This window comes from Ambystoma mexicanum, chromosome 2p (assembly GCF_040938575.1).
Source record: "Ambystoma mexicanum isolate Mex_15411 chromosome 2p, UKY_AmexF1_1, whole genome shotgun sequence".
NCBI classification, from domain to species: Eukaryota; Metazoa; Chordata; class Amphibia; order Caudata; family Ambystomatidae; genus Ambystoma; species Ambystoma mexicanum.
The window spans coordinates 763,959,478-763,966,045 of NC_090923.1; positions in this window are offsets into that span (position 1 = coordinate 763,959,478).

Below are 6,568 nucleotides of genomic sequence, written 5' to 3' on the forward strand. Positions count from 1 at the left end.
GGTTAACCTAAGAACTCACCACGCTGCCTCCTGAGCCTACTATGTAATACTGGCGATAAGGAAATTCAAGAAAACCCAGAAGGGGAACAGGTACCTGAGAAAAGGAGAGGGGTATGAGGTGACTGCTGGGAGGGACGGGTGTAGAGTGCAGGATTAAGAAACTGAGGAAGTGGGATACCCAATGCCCCCAAGGAGACAGTCCCACCACCCAGTGCCAGGTGAGACCTGGGGCAAGGTGATATGCCCAGGGCAAGGTTATACACCCAGGGCTCCTCCCCAGGAGAAGAAAAGGCTGTCTCAGGAAGGAGGAGATACTTGCCCAAAAGTAGGATACGCTATCAGGGAAGCAGGAAGGGCTTTGGGTTTCTCTAGGAGAAGGGAAAAGGGAAAAGAGGCCTGGGGAAGGAGAATACTTGTTGGAAGATTGTTAGGGAGAATTCTCATTTTATGGCTAATTTCCCTTACCTATAGAGTCCCCCAGCAGCTTTGCTGGATTTGAAGGGTTTGTTTCTTTTTACCTGCTAAGAGTGAGACTCTTTTTTCCACTCTTAGGCATTTTTGCTATGTGTGTTCTAGGCTATTTTTTTGTGTTTAATGCCTATGGGGTTTTCTCTCACCCATAGGAACCATCTTTATGCACATGTGTAACACAGCACCATCCGTGCAGTGACACAGGGGTGTCGTAGCGACCCCCAAACATAGACTCCATACCCTGGGACTGACTACTGACTCCCAGAGCATGTAAAGTCTCCATTGACTTTTCTAGTCAAATCTTATGAACTTAACCAGTACAACCCATCTTACTATGGAGGTACTGGAAAGGGTTAATAGTTTTTCCCTTAAATTCATTTACTACGGGGTACCTTAAAGTCCCGCTCTATAAAGTTTCTGGCTGGTGGCAGTGGTTACTACCAAAAATATTCAACCGCAAATATTTTCCTATGGGATTTTCCCATTGTTCGAGGCTAATACTTTTACTGACAGCCTGACGGTAGGTTTTATTTGCCAGAACTTTAATATAACTTCTTTCTCGAGTCTTACTCCATACTCCTAACCTAGGTCAGGGATCCTTTGTTCGCTCTTTTGGCGGGCTTCTGCCAAGAAGCCCTCCTTTCGGTGCCTCTGAGTCTGGGGTGGGTCTGTTGTTTGGGAGGGGGAGTAGAACCCCTGGGCAGAGTTGCCACAGCAACTCAGGTCGCACTCTAACCTGATGGGCTGGAGGGTCTCCCGCCAAGAAGACCACTCAACTGTGCGAGTGACAGCTAGGCTGTATGAATGGGTCTCTTTCTGCATAAAAAGCAGGGTCCTGAGGACTGGAAGAGCAAGACGTCACCACTGGAACTACAGAAACGAAGGGGAGAGAAGCCAAAGACATCTTCAGCATCTACACCACTGGTGAATCCCTGCCAGATCGTCTCACCACTTTTCTTCCACACAACGAGAGGAGATCTTCATCGAAAGAGCCTTCTTCCCTTGAGCTGGTGGGAACAACCAGTTCACCCATTGCTTCCCCGGACCTGCATTGGTCGACTCGACAGTGCCCAGCTCTTGGCGACTGGATAGCCAGGCAGCTATCGACCTGGACCGCGATTAAAAGGAGTGTACCTTTTAAACTTTGTTTGGCAGCACCGCGGCTGGTTTCATCCCTGGGTAGTGCAGTGACTCGAACCTTCCTCCACGACGAGAGCCTCTCTTCCTCTGCTGGACCCCTCGAACTGCAGGAACAACCAGGAACAACCGCCACCACAGGAGCCACTTCTTCATGTTTAAAGTACATTGTTCTTCCAGGCCTCCCTTTTCCCATGGTAGCCCTAAAGGTATTTTAAATCCTTTATCTACTTGTTGGGTTGGCCGCACTCTCTCTTAACATTGTCTTTCGCCTCGCATCTACCTCTTCAATATTTTTCTACTAAAGGCTTGACTGCAGCTACAAGAACATTTTTGCTCCTAAGCTCTTGGTCCTGTACCACTGACTCTTGCTCAGGCCTATTGACTCTGGCTGATTTGTTAGATCTGCTCTCACTAGATTGGTTTTCAATGAGAAATGTGTTGATGCACCTAAATCTTCTAAACCCCTCTTACTTCCTACTGTTTTAACTTGTGGAGTGCTATTTTGCTCAGTTTTCATTCACTTATCTTTCTGCTAAAGTGTTACTGTGCATTACTTGTGCACAAAACTTCAGGGAAGTGCTGCTAGGGGGTGTCGTCTGCAGATATTTCGTTTTAACTTGTGCTTTCCCTCCCTTTCTTTAAATTGTTAGAGTGCAAATTGTAGTTGGTTTTCACTGTGCCATTTTGCTCAGTTTTCACTCTACCGCAAACTTGTCTACAATTGATAGGGAGTTGTATATACTTTTCCTTGACTAAACTTGACTTACTTTATCAACTGTGATTTATGTATTGAACTAGATGTGTATAGAATAAATATATTCTCTTTTTGATACAAAGCTTTGGTCAGTGTTTCCTTGTTCTCTAGTACTGTGATACCGATTGTGTAAACCCTGAATACTGCTCATCTCCCTGAGATAAGTCTGACTGCTCAGCCACAGCTACCAACTAAATCTTTGTGGTACAGACTGATACCAAAGGGGATTTATTGCTCTCACCTGTAGTCCTAATCTGGTGTAGTGCTCCCTAAGGGAACTGCACTGGATTCTGCCTAACAGAGATGGCTAATACCTCCCTGGAGGAACTGCAGTCTAAGGGGGATGTGAATGCCTCCTTGTTATAACTGCATATTGGAAGATGGAGGATGTCCCCTTGGAGTTGTGGGGGAAAGGAAGAATGCTGATTACTTACACAATGTTTTTCCTTTACGTGGGGCTCAATAGTTCACTGCCAGTGCGATTCTAATATAAACCTAAGAAAGCAAAAGGACACAGATCCCTTGTCAGGAGCACCAGAGCCTGTTCCTGTGCTTGCAGTTGCTGTGGTATTGTGCCTTGAGCAGGAGGGCACCCCTGTCTGTTGCACCGGGAAAGCCCTGATCCCTGCTGCCGTATGGCTTTAAATGGCGACATCATGTTGATGTTGTCTGTGTTGGTGGAGGAAAGGATGTGGAATCATCATTCTTTTTCGCCTCTGCACTTTGTTTGAAACTTGCTACACGGTGTAATAAAGTAAAGAAATGAACCCAGCAGCATGCCTGGTGTGATGACCTCAAGGCAACCAAGGTCTGTGAGAAACAAAAGGAAGCTTAGGTTTTATTGCTGACACAAAGTTATTCAAATGGGTCCATTTGAATTGCTGGGGAACGTCAACTTATTCATAGTCTCAGGAGTCGGACCATTTGTGTCATCTGTATCCGCATCATGCAGAGCAGTGTTGCAGGAGTGGAAAAGTGAATCTGACGTAATCGAACCGCTAATGCAGTGTGCGCGCTCCTTACAGCGATGAATGTATTTAATCATTTTCAGTGTTAAGGGTGAAATGTGTACACAGAGATGTGCAGCCTGCATTTTGCTTACGTGTTGGATGGTCCACCTGAATAATGAGTACATGCATGGATGTTTGTGAAGTCGGAGCGCTGGCTTTCATTTTGGTTGTGGAAGGAAACAATGCTTACCTTTAAAGTTATAAAAAACTGAAGGAATGCTAATTTAATATATGCATTTAGTTATAACAAGCTAGACGAATTTTAGTGCATCCTATACATGCCATATCATATCATGGAAGCAACAAGGACTAGTAGGGTTAAACAGTTAGTAATTTCAAGACAGCATTACGCAGCACATCTATGCAGCAATTGACATCTAGCAAAATCAAGGCAATCTCTAATGTGTTTAGGATGTGTTTAAATGATCACACAAAAGTGTTTTATGCACTCTATGTGTTAACAGTCAACTGTTTTGTGTTGGAATGAGTGGAGTGTGGCATAGTTTGTGGTCATGTGGAATGAGAGCAGTGTTGGGGTCATGGCAGATTAGAAATACTGGTGGCATCAGGTGTGGGACATCACTGCAGTGGACAGGAGGAGACATGTCATCACTAGATTGCGAAGTAGTTTTGTCATAGTCTGCAGAGGCACAATTAGGCAACAATGTCTTTTGATATTGTGTGTGTTTGAAGACATGCGTCAGTGAGGACACAGTACGGCCACATCGGGCAAGCATCAGGAGGACGCCATAAGGCCCCACACGGAATATTTTGGTGTTGCGGCAGATGTCAGGAGGGTACTACTGCCAGGTTACCGGTCTATTTTTGTGTAGGCATGCACCAGGGAGGACGCTGTAAGGCCTCCCAGTGAAGTATTTGAGTTTTGGATTGTGTCAGGAAGATACTGTGAAGCCATGGTAGTGTCGGAATGCGTCAGGGAGGACGCTGTAAGGCTTTACAGGGCATGTGTCAGAAGGATGCTGTAAAACCCCACAGTGAAGTGTTTAGTGTAGGGATGGACCTGCAATGCACCATGTGCTTTGGTAGTGAGTTGAGTTCTCAGATGTGTGGTCCACGGTCATCTCACATGTGAATTGAGATGATTCACAGTGGTTTTGGTTTAGGGTCCAGACATGTGGTCCACATGTTGTTTTCAATGGTAAGGGAAGCATCTGCTGGCAGCTGTGAGTTGATGAGGATTGGACGTGCGGCACACGGTCATGGTTTGTGATGTAATTTACCAAGCCCCTTATGCATTGATTTTCTTTCAGTATTTTGTGCTGATCAGCAGCTCAGCCCATTGCATCCCTTCGTGGTTGAGATTGTGCTTATTCAGCCCGGTGCCAAGTTGCACCTCCCCATCTGGTCTTCAGTAGTGTGCGGTGCAATAGCAGTTTGGTTGTTAGATGACTGGCCAGCAGCTCTGAGCAAAGGGTGTTGGAATCTGGAGGACCTTTGTTGAGTTTGTCACTCCCAGGTCACTGTGATTGTGACAGAGTGGCAGATTTCTATCTCACATGGGTGTTGACAGCCATGTTCAGCTTTAGGATGTTAGTCCCGGTATGTCTTGTTCTGGTGTTCCATTCACCTTTGGAAAGCCATGTACCTAGCAGTCCGATGTCTTGGTGTTTTACAGGAAGGAGCGGGAGGTTGTTTCCTGCCTTTGTTTCTCCCCTCCTGTTTTTCCCGTTTGTTATCTCCTGCAGATCTTTCCTACTTGCTGTTTATTTAAAGAGAGAAGGTGTCTTCTGGGTTTTTCCCCCCTGCTTGTTTGGTGTTTGCAGAGTCTGCCTTGTTGGTTGTCTAATGGAAGGAGATTTGTTATATCTTGCTTCCCCACCTCCTGGCTGATCTGTGTAGATTCATCATATGTAGGCGTGATGTCATGGAATGAACAGCACATGCTGATGCAACAGCCTGGAATGGTACGCCTTGAGCTTGGCTCTGCCCAGAAAGAGTGAGACATGAAGCCTGGGTGGTGGGAGCCAGTGGGCTGTCCCTATAATACTTAAGATCCTACTTGCTACCAGCTCCTGCACCTGATGTCATACTTCTACCTTATGTGCATGCAACTTAATAAAGTAACCTGAGGACTCACCATGCTGCCTCTTGAACCTACTATAAAATACATGAATGTTTTCATTTTGTTTCCTACAAATTGAAATGTGTGCCCTGAGCCCTAATTCACTTTTTAACCCATGGTGAATGCGTGCTCAGCCTAAGTTAAATATTCATATGGTGATGTGTGTCCCTTTAATAAGTCGGTATCCAAGTTGAATGCAGCTTTGACAATTGAATTGAACAATGTATTGGTCATTCATCTTGGTAGTAATCATTGACACCATGATTTCATGGAAATATTAAAGAAGAATAATGTGTTTATATTTTAAATTTGTTTGATTATTTCTATTTTTATAGAAAGATCTATACTGTTAAATTGGCATGTCCTAGGTTCATAACAATAACTTTGGTAAATAAATAGAAATTGTTCACGCCTAATTGGGGTGGGGGAATATTCCCCTGAACTAGATGTTGCCCGATTAAATCATCCTACAGTACTGTGTCGGTACACACCGATAATCATAATAAATTGCCTGGACAAACTTCCAAGGTCCCTTCCCATGCATATGCTTAAATCCAAATTCATTTTACAGTGAATGGATGATCTTAAAAATAGATCAGAGAAAATGTGTCTTTAAGATAAGTATGGAAACACTATGCAGAGTGCCATCACAAAATAAAATTATAACAATTAACCAAATACTCATGTTGGAAAACTTACTGAAAGATTCAATCACTTAAGGCTTAGTCTGCTCTCAAGTCTTATTCAAATGGGAAAAACGCATCCTCTGCAATAAAAAGTGCATATACCGTTGATACCAACCATTAATTGTCCACTTTCAAGTAGAAAATCCATTTAATGTAAGATTGATTACTATTCAGGTTCGCTTACTGAATTAACAAAGATAATGGCTATTTGGTGTTGCATAATTACTGCTTTAAAGCAACCAAAAAAGTGTCTTCTGGGAAAAAACATACACATATGTGCAAATATGTGCCTTCCCTACAGTGCTGGAAAGTATCCACTACTTCAAGACAATGTTTAATCGACCATCATTCTTCTTACCTTAGAGAACTTGCATCACGTAAGGAAATTCCCAAAAGCAGTCCAATCTGATCATGAACATTGTAT